The sequence below is a fragment of the Canis lupus genome, chromosome 2 (genome assembly GCF_011100685.1).
Source record: "Canis lupus familiaris isolate Mischka breed German Shepherd chromosome 2, alternate assembly UU_Cfam_GSD_1.0, whole genome shotgun sequence".
NCBI classification, from domain to species: Eukaryota; Metazoa; Chordata; class Mammalia; order Carnivora; family Canidae; genus Canis; species Canis lupus.
In genome coordinates, this window is record NC_049223.1 from 39,265,665 (window position 1) to 39,280,361 (window position 14,697).

A 14,697-nucleotide genomic window follows, 5' to 3' on the forward strand; every position below is an offset into this window, starting at 1 on the left:
CTGGCTAAGATGCTTGTCCTGCACTCTGGGCATAGCTGTCTCCTCCTTGCCTTAGCTTTACTATCACTCCATCAGGCAGACGTTCCATCAAAACAGAGCCCTCTGCCTGTAACTCTTTAACTCAGAACCATTTATTTGAATTCTAGCTGTATTACATTATTGCTTGATTCACTTGTTTATGTACTTGTTGTCTTGCTCCCTCGTGGACTTCATGTCAGCAGAAATGCAGCGGTACAGACCACTATTAAAACCCAATGCCTGGCACTTAAAATGCATTGAATAAATATTCAAATTGAAGGAGGAAATAAATAAAGGAGTTCCCCTTTCCTAAACCAAGCTCACCACTTCCTCCCCAAAAGGCCTTCATCATTATCCCCATCACCAGAAAGCTTCACGGTGCTTCCATTACCTTTCAGAAAACCATTACAAGAGCAGTTTTGCCATTAAGACAGCACTGATTTCCAAAAGCCATTTCCTAAACCTAAATTGGTTGCCAGCTCAGCTTTACCCAAAACTGCATCTAGCAAAGGAAAGCAGGTGGCTCAGTGCTCCATTTGCCAGTGGCGATAAGGCCAAAGTGATTGAATTGCCCTTCCAGGTGATTTGCCCTGTTATTGTTTTGACATGGAATCATTATATTAATTCTGACATTGGCACTGCTTGCTGCATCAAACCAAGTGTCTTTGCTGCCAGCTTGAATAGCTAAATATTATATTTTAGCCCAATTCAATTGTAAATCTCAAAAGCTAAGTCTTCAGAAAAACGTGTATTTAACCTCTCATATATTGCAGACAATTGCTAAATCAGTAATGCAGGCAGCTATAAACCAAGAAGTTTGGTCACTTCTAGTCAGCTGGCAGATACATCAATTCTTTAGTTCACACAGACCTTGTTAGGACCTTTTTGGTTGTAAGAGACAAAAATAAATGGTTCAAGCAAAAATAGAAATTTACTGGGTCACTTAACTAAAAAAATCCAGGAGTATATCTGTGCCTGGACTCAGGATTTCAGATGATGTCATCCTCAACTCGGCATTCACATGCTTCATATGCAGGCTCCTTATGGCAGCAAGATGGCTGACGGCCATTCCAAGCCCATATGCTAACAGGTCGCAGTCTGAGCACAAGTTTCTCCAAGTTTCACTGGCTCTTACTGGGTGACATGTCCATCTCTGAAATAATCAATGTATCTAGGGGAAGATAATGCTCTAAAGACCAGGCATGATCACATAGCCACCCTGGAGTTTTAGAATGTTATCAACTCTACTTGAAGATTAGGTCAAAAAATAGGGAACAGATTATTCCTCTAGAGGAATTAGGATGTTGTTAAAAGAATAAAGGTTAAATGAAGCTGGACAACAACACCAACAGATTTCTGCTATACAGCTCAAGATACCAAGGCCTCCAAATATTCTGACAGTGGTGACAGCTACTGCAAAGTAACCCCAATATCCTCAAAAATCTGGGGCCAAATAGAATTAAGAGGCAAGAGACTATGGGATACAGAGAACCTTATAAGGGATATATTCTTAATGCTTTCCACACTACAAATGCTTCTGTGTATGTCTTTCTTGTCAGACGAGCCACACACTCACTCTTCTAACTCCATCAGAAGAAATAGCGAATCCGGGGATCCCTGGGTGGCTCAGCAGTTTAGCACTTGCCTTTGGCCCAGGGTGTGATCCTGGAGTCCCAGGATCGAGTCCCATGTCAGGCTCCCTACATGGAGCCTGCTTCTCCCTCTGCCTGTGTCTCTGCCTCTCTCTGCCTCTCTCTCTCTCTCTCTCTCTGTGTCTTTCATGAATAAATAAATAAAATCTTTTAAAAAAAGAAACAACCAATCAAGGACTTGGAATGAGGCACAATACAAATGTCCCCAACATCAGCTCTTTGCCATTCACTCATGGACTTCTCTGGGGGAACAATTGAGATAGTACAAAAATGAAAGAGAAAAAGTACAGAGAAGAGAGAGAGGAAGAAGTTACAAAAAGGAGAGTCATCTGCATTTAAAAGGAGTTTTCTATTTATTTTGTTATCTTTGTTTTCTAATTTTCTTTTATAAACATGTATCACACCAGATGTGGGCTTAGTGATAGAATTTCTTTCGAGTTATCATCTCCTATGGCCAAAATATATATATCATTTTTATATATTAGAGTTTTAATAGTAATAATAAATAACATCTCCATTTTCTTGATGAAAATTCAGAGACATTTGGGAAATAATCACAGGAGCCAAGATAACAAAAATTAAAATATTAACATTATTACCAATAAATATGATAGTGGAGAAATTACTAAGCTTGCAAGACAATTGTGTTGGATGATACTTCACTCTCTCATTTAAGGCAGACTTGTGGACTCATAGCTACTAATAATTCTGGACAACACTGAGCCCTACCTCTAGTGGCCTGCTCCTCAGGGCAGAAAGGAGAAGCACAGAAACAATGCTTCCAGCTGGCAAAGGTCTTCCCAGAGACAAAGAAGACAGTAGAAGGTTGAGCTATGAATGCTTAGATGTTTGTCCCAAACTCTCCAACCGAACTCCTCAATCCCCTGGGAAAGAGTGAGCAATGGAGTAAGGAAGAGGCCAGCTAAACTCCAGTGGAGATTCCTTCACATGGAATACATAGCCAGAAACAGAAGGCTTACCCCTCATGCCCCAGCAGACAAGATTGTCAGTTGTAAGCTAGACATCATGTATCAACTATTAGCTCTATCAGTGAAATTAAGGGAAAAAATGTTATTTGGTTAACCATGTCTATTCTCAATGACTGGAAGTCAATAATGAGAAGCATTTTCTCTAAACCAACGAACCAATTAGACCAACAATCATGACAAATAAACTTGCTCCAGGGAGAATGTGCAAAGCCTGCACTATGATTTTATACTATTTACCATCTGTGAGATTAAGATGATAACATGAAAATGAGTGTGACACCAGCCTCTTCAGATTGTCCCTCCAGTCCACTGTTTTCTTGAGGGAAGGATGGTGTTCGCTAAGGCACTTTAAGAGCCTCCTTCTTCTCCCAGGCTTGCCTCATAAATAATGATGAAGCCTCGGCTACTTAGACTTTTGTTGCAGCCAGCTGCTTTTATTTATGAACAAGGTGGGCAGCCAATCATTGTCTGCATGCTAGCACACTGTTACTCTCAAACAGGAGGTATCAGGTCACTGGGAAAGCTGGCACAGGCTTTTGCACACTGTGCTGCCACCCTACCACCATCTCGGAGCAGAGATTTATTCAGCCCACTGGAATTGACATATATTTTATTGCTGCTATCATAAAGAAACATGGCAGTCTGTTCCTTCTGGTCTATTGCTATTTGCAACTTTTCCCTATTTGCATGCTTCCTTCATGAGGCTTCAAAGAAACACCATCAAGATTTTACAAAGGTTATCAATTACATCATCACCTGGAACATCAGAGAGTATCCTCAACAGTTATGACCCACTGAGGGACAAAAGGTGCAGACTGAAAAACTGTCAAGAACAGTTTGTACCTAAGACATTTATTTCAATAAAATTAAGTTCAAAATTACTTTAATACAGGGCCAAGAAATCAAGGTGGCTAAAATGTTCCTCACTCTTACAGATGAGTTAACAAAGAGGGAATGTACTAATTGATTGGAGGTCATAAGAAAACCTGGGTTTATAAAGGCAGAAATTCTAAACCTAAACTTTTTAACAGAACATGCCCAGGTAGATCCATCCCTTAATTATAATTTTTAAAGGACTATAATTATGTTGCTAGAATTTTTACTTCCCATTTCTATTCTCAATTCTTCTCACTACTATGGTCCATGAGAAATAAAGGCTTAACTCTAAAACTTCCTAAAAGCTACTACTTTTGCATCTTTATATAATGACAAGGAGTAAGAGAAGACCAGAGGCCCTGTTGGCTACGAGATCTGACTGGGTGACATTGAAACATTTGCTTCCAATTCTGGCTTGCTCTAGAAGGTCTCAAAAATCCAGTATAGCTTGCAATGGTTTTCAATGCCCAAGCTTGTTGACAGGGGAGAAAGAAAATTATATTTGTTGAATGCCTGCAATATATTGGGTATTCATATACGTTGGACCTCCTAATCAGGCACCAAATGTTCACTGAGGGTTTACTGTTTGCCTGACACTGCACTAGGTGCTATAGTGACAGTACCTACTTAGTCATGAGCAAGAAGGCAGCTCAGCATTCATCTCAGCATGATCAGTCACGGGCAGTTCCCACTTCTTCCTCCAGCCCTCTATCACAGCTCAACTGTGGTTCTTGAACATCTTCATTCAGAAGCCTTGTATTCACTGGTGAGGGCTTTCACACCCAAGTACCTCAGACTGGGTGCCTTAAACAAAAATTTATTGACTCACAGTTCCAGAGGACAGAAGTCCAAGATTTTGGTAGGATTGATTTCTTGTGAGGACTTTGAGTATCTGACTCATGCCTCTCTCCTGACTTCTGGTGGTTTACTGTCCATCTGTGGTGCTTCTTGGGCTATAGAATCCTCACCTAGTGACCCTCATGTTCACTTGGAATTCTTCCTGTGTCCTTGTCTGTGTTCACATTTCCCCTTTTTATAAGGACACCAGTCATATTAAATTAGGGTCTACCATAATGACCTTGTTTTAGCTTGATTACCTCTGTTGAGATCCTATCTCCAAATAAGGTCACATTGAAAGATACTGGCAGTTAGGACTCCAAAGTATGTTTTGTTTTGTTTTAGGAAAGATGCTTCACCCCTAATAGTGCTACAGAACAGAGGTTCTCATACTTTTTCTAGTATTACACATGAACATGACATTCACATGAGGATCACACTCCTAAGTCTATGTTTTAAAAAAAATCTTCTTTACTCTATTTTTGCCCTTGCCCTTATCAAAAATCTTTGCTGGAATCATTTTTCCAATTATTATGAAACTATACTTCACAAGAATTATCATGAGTACAACCTCAACTATCAAAGGCTCTGATGCCAATGAGATGCACTTCAAGTTTTAAGTTACTCTTAAAATTAGTAGTAACTCCAAGGGTGCCTGGTGGCTTAGTCGAGCTTAGTCTTATGATTTTGGCTCAGGTCATGATCTCAGGGTCATGAGATCAAGCCACATGTCAGCTCCATGCTCAGTAGGGAGTCTGTTGGTATTGTCTCTCTCTCCCTCCTTCTGCCTTCCCAAATAACAAATAAATCTTAAAAAAAAAAAAAAAAAAGAATTAGTAATAACTCCATTCTTTTATCTCAGATCTCAAAATCAACTTATCAATTAACCATATCAGCCCTACCTTCAAAATATATCCAGACTCAACCCATGTCTCCTTCCCTCCTCTGCCACCCAGGGGTCCTACTATTACTATTTCTTTCACGGATCATTACAACAGTTTCCTAACTTGGCTTGTTAGCATGCCATCCTTGACCCTCTCCACCCCCAGGGCAGGCTATTTTAAACATAACAGCCAGAGTAATACTTTTGAAATGGAAGTTAAATCATATCACTCCTCTGCTATATACCTTCCCAAGGCTCCCCCATCTTATTGTAAGTAAAACTGAAGTCCAGAAGCTCCAAGACATTAAATAGTCTGGCCCATTACCTCTCTTCCTTTATCACCTACAACTCTCTCCCCCTTGCTTATCTTGCTTCAGCTGTTCCTTAAAGACACTGGCTCTCAATAAATATTTGTTGTATAAATGAATCAAAAAGAATAGAACTCAAATGACTGAGGAAAACATTTTTATACTAATACCCATAAATGTACTACAAAGTTTAAAACAAAATCTTTGAAAATGTTAATTTTTTGTATATATATTTTTATTGGAGTTCAATTTGCCAGCATATAGCATATCACCCAGTGCTCATCCAGTCAAGTGCCCCCCTCAGTGCCCATCACCCAGTCACCCCAACCCCCCACTCACCTCCCCTTCTACTATGTCTTGTTCGTTTCCCAGAGTTAGGTGTCTCTCATTTTCTGTCATCCTCACTGATATTTTCACTCATTTTCTCTCCTTTCCCCTTTATTCCCTTTCACTATTTTTTATATTCCCCAAATGAATGAGACCATATAATGTTTGTCCTTCTCCGATTGACTTACTTCACTCAGCATAATACCCTCCAGTTCCATCTAAGTCGAAGCAAATGGTGGGTATTTGTCGTTTCTAATGGCTGAGGAATATTCCATCGTATACATAGACCACAGCTTCTTTACCCATTCATCTTTCAATGGACACCGAGGCTCCTTCCACAGTTTGGCTATTGTGGACATTGGAGTGCAGGTTTTCCGGCGTTTCACTGCATCTGTATCTTTGAGGTAAATCCCCAGCAGTGCAATTGCTGGGTCATAGGGTAGCTCTACTTTTAACTCTTTGAGGACCTTCCACACCTTTGAGGTTTTCCAGAGTGGCTGCACCAGTTCACATTCCCAGCAACAGTGCAAGAGGGTTCCCCTTTCTCCGCATCCTCCCCAACATTTGTTGTTTCCTGTCTTGTTAATTTTCACCATTCTCACTAGTGTGAGGTGGTATCTCATTGTGGTTTTGATTTGTATTTCCCTGATGGCCAGTGATGCAGAGCATTTTCTCATGTGCTTGTTGGCCATGTCTGTGTCTTCTTTGGTGAAATTTCTGTTCATGTCCTTTGCCCATTTCATGATTGGATTGTTTGTTTCTTTGCTGTTGAGTTAATACGTTCTTTATAGATCTTGGATACTTGCCCTTTATCTGATATGTCTTTTGCAAATATCTTCTCCCATTCTGTAGGTTGTCTTTTAGTTTTGTTGACTGTTTCTTTTGCTGTGCAGAAGCTTTTTATCTTGATTAATGAAAATGTTAATATTAAGCCTCATTTCCTAGGTTCAAGTCCAGTTCTACCACTTATATCTGTGTGATGTGGGACATGCTACTTATCCTCTCTGTGCCTTGAGTTCCTCATCTGTCAAACAGATAGAATGAAGTTACCTTAACTGATAGGATTTCTTGGAGGATTAATTGAATACATAAAAAACACTAGTAATGTATAGCATCTGAGTGCTAATTGTTAGCTATCATTATTGTAATTATTTTAATTATGGTAATTTTCAATTTTAAATTGATTCAAACAGTTAATGATATTTTTTTCTAATAACTTCTCCACCTCCTCTTATCATTCCCAGGGTAGAATAAACATTCCTGGCTCTTTTGATGTAACTTGCAGGGGAAAGGTGTGGCCTAGTCATCACCTGCCTTCTTACTGGGGCCTATTCCCTGTGGTGTTGGGTGGAGACTATATCGTATCCTCCATGTTATAGCTCTGAGTAAGGTTCCCTCACCTCCAAGCTGGTTGTTGATCTGTGAGGCTTTCAACAAGATAGGCTTCCCTTTGTAGGTGGGATTCAAATTCTTGTGAGCTACACTTTGTGAGTATTCCTCCAGCCCAGGAAACCCAGTTCAACCTCTTCACTGTCACCAGCTCTCTCCTGGGTACCCCAACCCACAACATCTTGCTGTTCAGGTATAGATAACCCAACAGATTGCCCTCCCTTGGGCAAGAGCACATAAAACAAGCTGCAGGCCACCTTCTGAGGTCTCTATTAATCCAAAGTGAAATACATACATTCTTCTGGACCTCAGAGTACAAATAGGGACTGCCTCCTCTTTACCTTTCCCACAATACATATAACTCTATCATTCCGTCTCTCTACTGACTGTTTCTCCACATTCCAGTAACCTCTGGCAACATTCAAAGAGGAGTAAATAATCATGAAATAATTGAAGAGAATGATTCAGGTACCTTTCATCTATTAGAAAGGGAGTGTAAGAGCCCATATCAAATTTCCATCTATAAGAGGAGGATGGTGGGTAGACATTTTCGGCCACCCAGAAAATTGCTCATTCCCTCTGTGGTATGCAGAGTTATGAGCCCCCAAGATGTCCTATAAACTTTAAATATGTTATGCTACACAGCAATAAGGAATTAAGGTTAATCAGCTGAACTTAAAACAGGAAGATTATTCTGGATTATCCAAATGGGCCCAATATAATCACAGGGGTTGGGATCCCTGGGTGGCGCAGCGGTTTGGCGTCTGCCTTTGGCCCAGGGCATGATCCTGGAGATCTGGGATCGAGTCCCACGTCGGGCTCCCGGTGCATGGAGCCTGCTTCTCCCTCTGCCTGTGTCTCTGCCTCTCTCTCTGTGTGTGTGACTATCATAAATAAATAAAAATTAAAAAAAATAATCACAGGGGTTTTTAATAGTGAAATAGGGAGACAGAGAGAGAAACAGAGATTACAGCAAGAGAGGGAGTAAACCAAACATCACTGGTCTTTTGGCAACTATTATACCAGTAACTGCTTTATTAGAATGTAATTAGCATACCGTTCAATTCACCCATTTAAAGTGCAAAGTTTAATAGTTTTTAATTCATTCACAGAATCTTGCAACCATTAACGCATTCAATTTTAAAACACCTTCATCATCTCAGAAAGAAATGCTTTACTCATTAGCAGTCTCCATTTCCCCCAACCACTCTAATCCTAGGCAACCACTAACCTACTTCCTTCTTAATGAACTAAGTCTCTTTTTTTTTTTTTAATTTTTTTTAATTTTTATTTATTTATGATAGTCTCACAGAGAGAGAGAGAGAGGCAGAGACACAGGCAGAGGGAGAAGCAGGCTCCATGCAGGGAGCCCGATGTGGGATTCGATCCCGGGTCTCCAGGATCGCGCCCTGGGCCAAAGGCAGGCGCCAAACCGCTGCGCCACCCAGGGATCCCATGAACTAAGTCTCTTAAAGACAAGTACTGTCATTGCTTCCTGCTCACCATTGTGTTTTGATCAACAACTATTAGTCAAATATAAGAACAAATAAATGCATAAATCAATTAATGAACTATAGGAAACTCAAAGAAAAATGGACTTTTATTCTCAATATTGGGATCCCTCCTTTCAATTTTCCCAGGAATCTTTCTCACTAAATGCCCCCAATCTTCTGCAAATTCAACTTTGGATGTAACACATGCCAGACACTCTATCAGTTTAGCTAAAATATGAACAATATGACTTTTCTACCATTAAGTCTTCTCTCAAGAGAGCAGAATCTTAAAGAAGGTATGTCCCACACTTGTGCTAAAAGCAAGCATCGGGTTACCCCATGTATACTGACCACAGTTACCTGCAAACTTTTACTCAGAAAACATCCAAGCCCCTTTAAGTAACAGCTTGGTGGAGCGGCAAGTGGTAGAAATGAGAAGCAAGTACAATTCAAGGCTCAGGCTGCCAGCTTTTCAAGCATGCTCAGGTAATGTCTAGTTCCCCACTCACCCCCCTGGAGTCAAAGGTAAATGGGGCCAACTTGGAACTATCACCACAGCTTGCTCTGTAAGATGTGTGAAAAGCTAAACCTTTGCCAGCAAAGAATAAGAAAGAAAAAAAGGAAGCAGACCCAGCAGTCCCTGCTGGGGAAAACAGCTCTGGTGAATGAAAGTTGCCTGCTGTTGAATGCAGACAGGGTTTTAAGATGGTGCTGCTTCCCTACTTGTTTTCCTATTTATTTGCTGAAACTTCAACATGCCATACTTACAGATCTAGACCATACTAAAAAACTATGTGGAATGCAGACCTGGATTCAGCCCTTGTGTTACCTGTGTTCGTGTGCTTATTAGGTGATGGACACAACACTAAACACTGAACACCCATCAACTTGCTGAATCCTCACAAATGTGTCAAGAAATAGATTTTATTTATTTATTTATTTATTTATTTATTTATTTATTTATTTATTTTTATTTATTCATGATAGACATAGAGAGAGAGAGAGAGAGAGAGAGGCAGAGACACAGGCAGAGGGAGAAGCAGGATCCATGCAGGGAGCTCGATGTGGGACTCGATCCCGGGTCTCCAGGACTGTGCCCTGGGCCAAAGGCAAGCGCTAAACCACTGAGTCACACAGGGATCCCCCAAGAAATAGATTTTATAATTAATTCCATCGTCTAACTGAGAAAACCAAGCGTTTGAGGGGATATAAACTTTTTTTTTGAGGGGATATAAACTTTGAGCAAGTTTGTAGCTGGTAGTGCTAGAGCTAGGACTTGATCCCAGGCAACAATCTTAGTTCCATGCTTTTACCATCATGCTAAAAATGTGCAGTCAGAAGACCTGATTCTAGCGCTAGGGCTGAAACTTACTAGCTGTATGGACCTTGAGTGACTCATCTTACTCTGTGCCTCTACCTTTTTATTTATAAAATTGGAGAATATTTAGTCAGTCTTACAGGGGTGTGAAGATCAAGCTGTCCTAAATGCATATCAGAGTGTGTTATGAAAAGTGTGAAGACATCAGAAAAAAACAAGGAAATGTATAAAATGTGATTATTATCATGCATACAGTTGTCACTAAGAGTTAATTTGCAAACTTCAGGGCGGGAGGGCAGAGGAATCGATATACATATATATGCTCCATATAAATTATTAGTTTGGTTGTAGAGGGTTTATAGTAGTTTATTTTTTTAATTTATTTATTCATGGGAGACACAGAGACATAGGCAGAGGGAGAAGCAGGCTCCCTGTGGGGACCCTGATTAGGAACTCGATCCTAGGCCCCGGGATCATGACCTGAGCCAAAGGCAGATGCTCAACCACTGAGCCACCCAGGTGGCCCGGGTTTGTAGTAGTTTAATTTTACTAAAAAAAAATAGCATTCATGGGTGCTGTGTGGTCCTGCTTATGTCATCCTAGCTAATCCTTATTTCATACAGTAGTTATATTGCTCTTGGTCAGAGCAATAATTGTGCAATTGGATTTTTTGGTCCACTGAAGTTTAAGGATACTGTCAAGCCATAACAAGGGGAGTCAAGTATTGGGTGTATTGAATATATAATTTAACCATATGGTCTGCATCCATTTAAAATCAGGAAAAGCAAATAGAGCTGTCAATGGACACTGGTTATAGTGAGCCACGGACTCATCTATCTCTTGATGCTAAATTAGTAAGAAAGAACCTCTTCACATCTCATACAGAAGCATACAGGAAAGAAGCAGAATCAAATTTTCCTTTGTCTATGGAGGGGTGCTGACCAAGTTTCATGACACTTAACCACTCATCCATACTCAAGGGAAAATCTTTCACGTTGTAACAACACATTCTCTCTCTCTTGATTTTTCTCTCCCTTTCTCCTCTGGGTTTTAAGGCAGAACCTCACCTGGTTTCTATCTAATTCTACCTTGCACCTAGAAGAGGGCCCTCTATAAAAGAGACTTTTGTCATATGATTAATAATTGACTAAGTTGAGAGAATAATTTTTCCAAATAGTAACTATCCCTATTTCTCTATAGAATTGAGTGTATGGGTCATTCCCAAATATTCTGTGGTAGGCCCAGAATCATTTTGAGACTGGTAAAGTTCATATCAAGACTGCCATACTCCAAGAATCTGTTATAGCAGCTTGTGGTGTCTTAACTCATGTAAGTAGCAAGACTTCACATTTTTACATGATGTCACAATAGACTACTGATAACCAGAAACAAAGAGAGAACAAGAAGGCCAAATTACAAAACCTTCGGTCAAGAGAAGAGCTATAAGATAAACAGCCAACCCCCTAATCTTAAGGTCAGCATTATACTGGTTTATTTAAAAGCTGAGTGATGCCTATTCCACTGTCCACTGGTCTATAAAGGTTAATGCAAGACATTCAGACAAGAAGTCAGTCTGGCTTGACTCCTATTCCCAATTCTGGATTGCTAATATCTACACACAACTCCCTAAAACATGACTCATAGGCCTAAGCTACACTTTTCAGGCCACAAAATATGCCACTAATCCCTGCTGGTCTGGTGCTTAGTTGAGCCATTCCACACTCATCCATCCTCTGTTTAGAATACAGAATGCATCTGTAAAACTGCTGAGTTACCAAAGGAAAATACCCAGACCATGAGGGGACCAAGTCCTCAGGCTTGCTCTTGTCACATTCCCATCATCTCAACTAGTCAGGTCCCTATGTTCAAAAATGCCCCATGGACCCAGGTGACATCTGAAACATGGGATCTTCTGCAATTGAAGGAGGAAGCTAATTCAGGCAGACAATCCAGGAAATCCAACCAAAGATAATTCATTTTGGAGTTGAATGGATGGAGCTAACTATCAGCATTGCCATGTTCTATCACCAGCTGAAATTTGCTTTACAAAATGCCTGCTTGAAACATTTCAATGATCCTTATTGCTCTTAGAATAAACCCCCAATATTCTTCACAATGACAAAGCCCTCTATCATGTGGACCCTGCCTATCTCTACTGTTCCCTTTCTTGTCCATCGTATTCCCCCTCTGCCTTCTTACCCAACAACCTCCACCACCATGACAACACAAGACACCTCTCTGCTCTGCCTCTTACCCAACCCAACTCTCCTTTGCTTGGTCAATTCCTACTCAAGTTTCAGGCTGAATGGAGATATTCCTTCCTGAGGCTGCCTTCCCTGACTCTCATTTCTACTTCCCATGAAGTGCTCTCCTAACACTCTGTCCTGTTCCTTTCAGAAGAACCAGCATACATGATCAATGTCATTACACATTTATCTAGGCCATACCAGTAGCTGAAAGTCACCAGGAAACTCTCCACATCTTCTTCCTGTTTTCCTAGTGCTGAGCATGATGTCTTGCATAGTATAGGTACTATATTAATATTTATTTGATACTTAACATAGAAGAACAAGTCAGTTTTGTCCCAAATTGGTACTGCTTTTAGGCAGGGAATTGGGAAGAATGATACCATTTCATTCACAGGTACAGGTTTGTGTTCATGTAGTCAGACAAGCCTCCTACATTTTTTTTAATTACCTAACATCCATTTTATAACTCCCCCTATTGCACAATGGATACTTGGTGCCTGCCATGTCCCATCCTTCTCCTCCCACAGTCCACACATTGGTAGGTGTTGAAATCCTAATTCCATCCATGTGAACATCATGCCCCAACATTTAGGATAAAAGTGTTTAATCAAAAGATACATTACTCATTCAGGGTCCCTAACCAGATGGAGGAGCCTGAAAGTCACATGAGAGTGATCATCCCATCATTTTACATCAACCTATGAGCTCCCAGCAAATCTGAGTGCATCACCTGTGTTCTGCACAAAATAAATTGAGGACCAGTCACACACCACATCATCAGGGAAAAATATCATTATTCTAGTCATTATTCCAAATAGCAAATGCTATTGCTCAGCAAGGCTGGAGGTTCTAGTGTTACCAGTTATTTTTCTCCTCCAATTACCTGATTTCAAATTAGAAACATTCAGTGCAACTTAAAATCACAGGACACAATTCTCCATGTCAGTGTTCCTCAACTGCAGGGTCAGTCATACTTTCAGGTTATGATCAAGTGTTCCACATGATCTTTTAGTCATATTATTGTGCGTAAGAGCACAGTCTCTCAAGTTATAGAAACTTAGTTTGGATCGCAATTCTTACTTACTACCAGGAAAACATTTGCTTGTACAAGTCTTTTTCTTCCTCAGTCCATTTCCCTGTCTATAAAATGGTGATAACAATAGTAAAAGTAAACATTTTACAATGCCATGATTAGAATTAAATAAGGTGATATATTTAAAACACTTGATACAATATTAGGCACATGGAAAAGATGAGCGTAACTCTCCCCACCCTATGAGATTATTACAATGCTTAAATGATATAATCTTCCTCAAATGCTTAGCATAATACCTAGCACACACTAAACACTCGAAAAAAAATGAGATCTATCATTGTTATTAACTAAAAAATGGTTATATTACCCAAATTTATAAGGGAATACAAAAATGGCGTGAACTAATGTAGTTCGTAAGCATTACCACTTGTCCTTACTTGCAGTCTGATATGCTTTTTTTCTATGGAAAAGGATGGGGAGAATGCCAGCACAGCAGCTAGGAATACAGTCAAGACTTAGTAGTGAACTCAGTGTGAACTATCCCCCACCCACCCACCAAGTATCATCATAAATGAAAGGTTGTGAGTCCATGAATCACCACTGTGATCACACAATACATCATCTGTGCTCTTGGGACCTAAAGAGTTGCCATGCTCATCTAGAGCTTCTGAGTATGTCATTGCAGACTCTTGATAACCCTTCCTTAGAACTGTTGAAGTAGGAGAAGGGAAAAATGAGATTTGACCCACAGAACAGATTTCTTATAAGCAAAGACATAGTGAAAAATGCCAGACAGAAGCCAAACTCAATGTGTTTATCCAATATCATCTCTACTCCTGATTTCTTTGCCAAGAACAGATTTTGTCACTGTGTCCTGCATGCCCACCCTCTATATCCCCACCTGTATAAATTCTTTCTGCGCATAACTTCTCCCATTAGAATGGTTTGTCCCAGCCCTATCATGACTACTCCATATTCATTAATAGCATCATCTGAAGAGACCTTAAATGAATGTCTAACACAAAGTTTCATATCCACTGACCACTCAACTGCTAACCATTCATTATAATCCCAAAACAGCTCATTTTGTCATTTAATTATTCCCTCCTTCCCTTTAGGAGAATATATACAACTCATGAGCATGGACTGTGTTTTATGCTTCTCTTCCATCCCTTCTAAGTCCCTATGTATCGCATACCACTGAGCATATGATAGATCAAATTCACTGCATTTTTGTAAAAGAAGGTAAGAATATTACATCCAACCCCATGACATTACTAATGACAAATCCCAGCCCAGAGAATTTAAATAATATGCTCAAG

The 14,697-nt window shown here is 40.1% G+C and overlaps 1 long non-coding RNA gene across 1 annotated transcript in view; it reads right to left on the reverse strand.

The window, feature by feature from the left end:
* Positions 1 to 13,894, reverse strand: part of LOC111094611 — a 40,893-nt gene extending 26,999 nt beyond the window's left edge. Inside the window, exon 1 of the long non-coding RNA XR_005354986.1 lies at positions 13,813 to 13,894. This is a non-coding gene — a long non-coding RNA (uncharacterized LOC111094611). The remainder of the gene's footprint in view (positions 1 to 13,812) is intronic.
* Between the last annotated feature and the right edge of the window lie 803 nt (positions 13,895 to 14,697).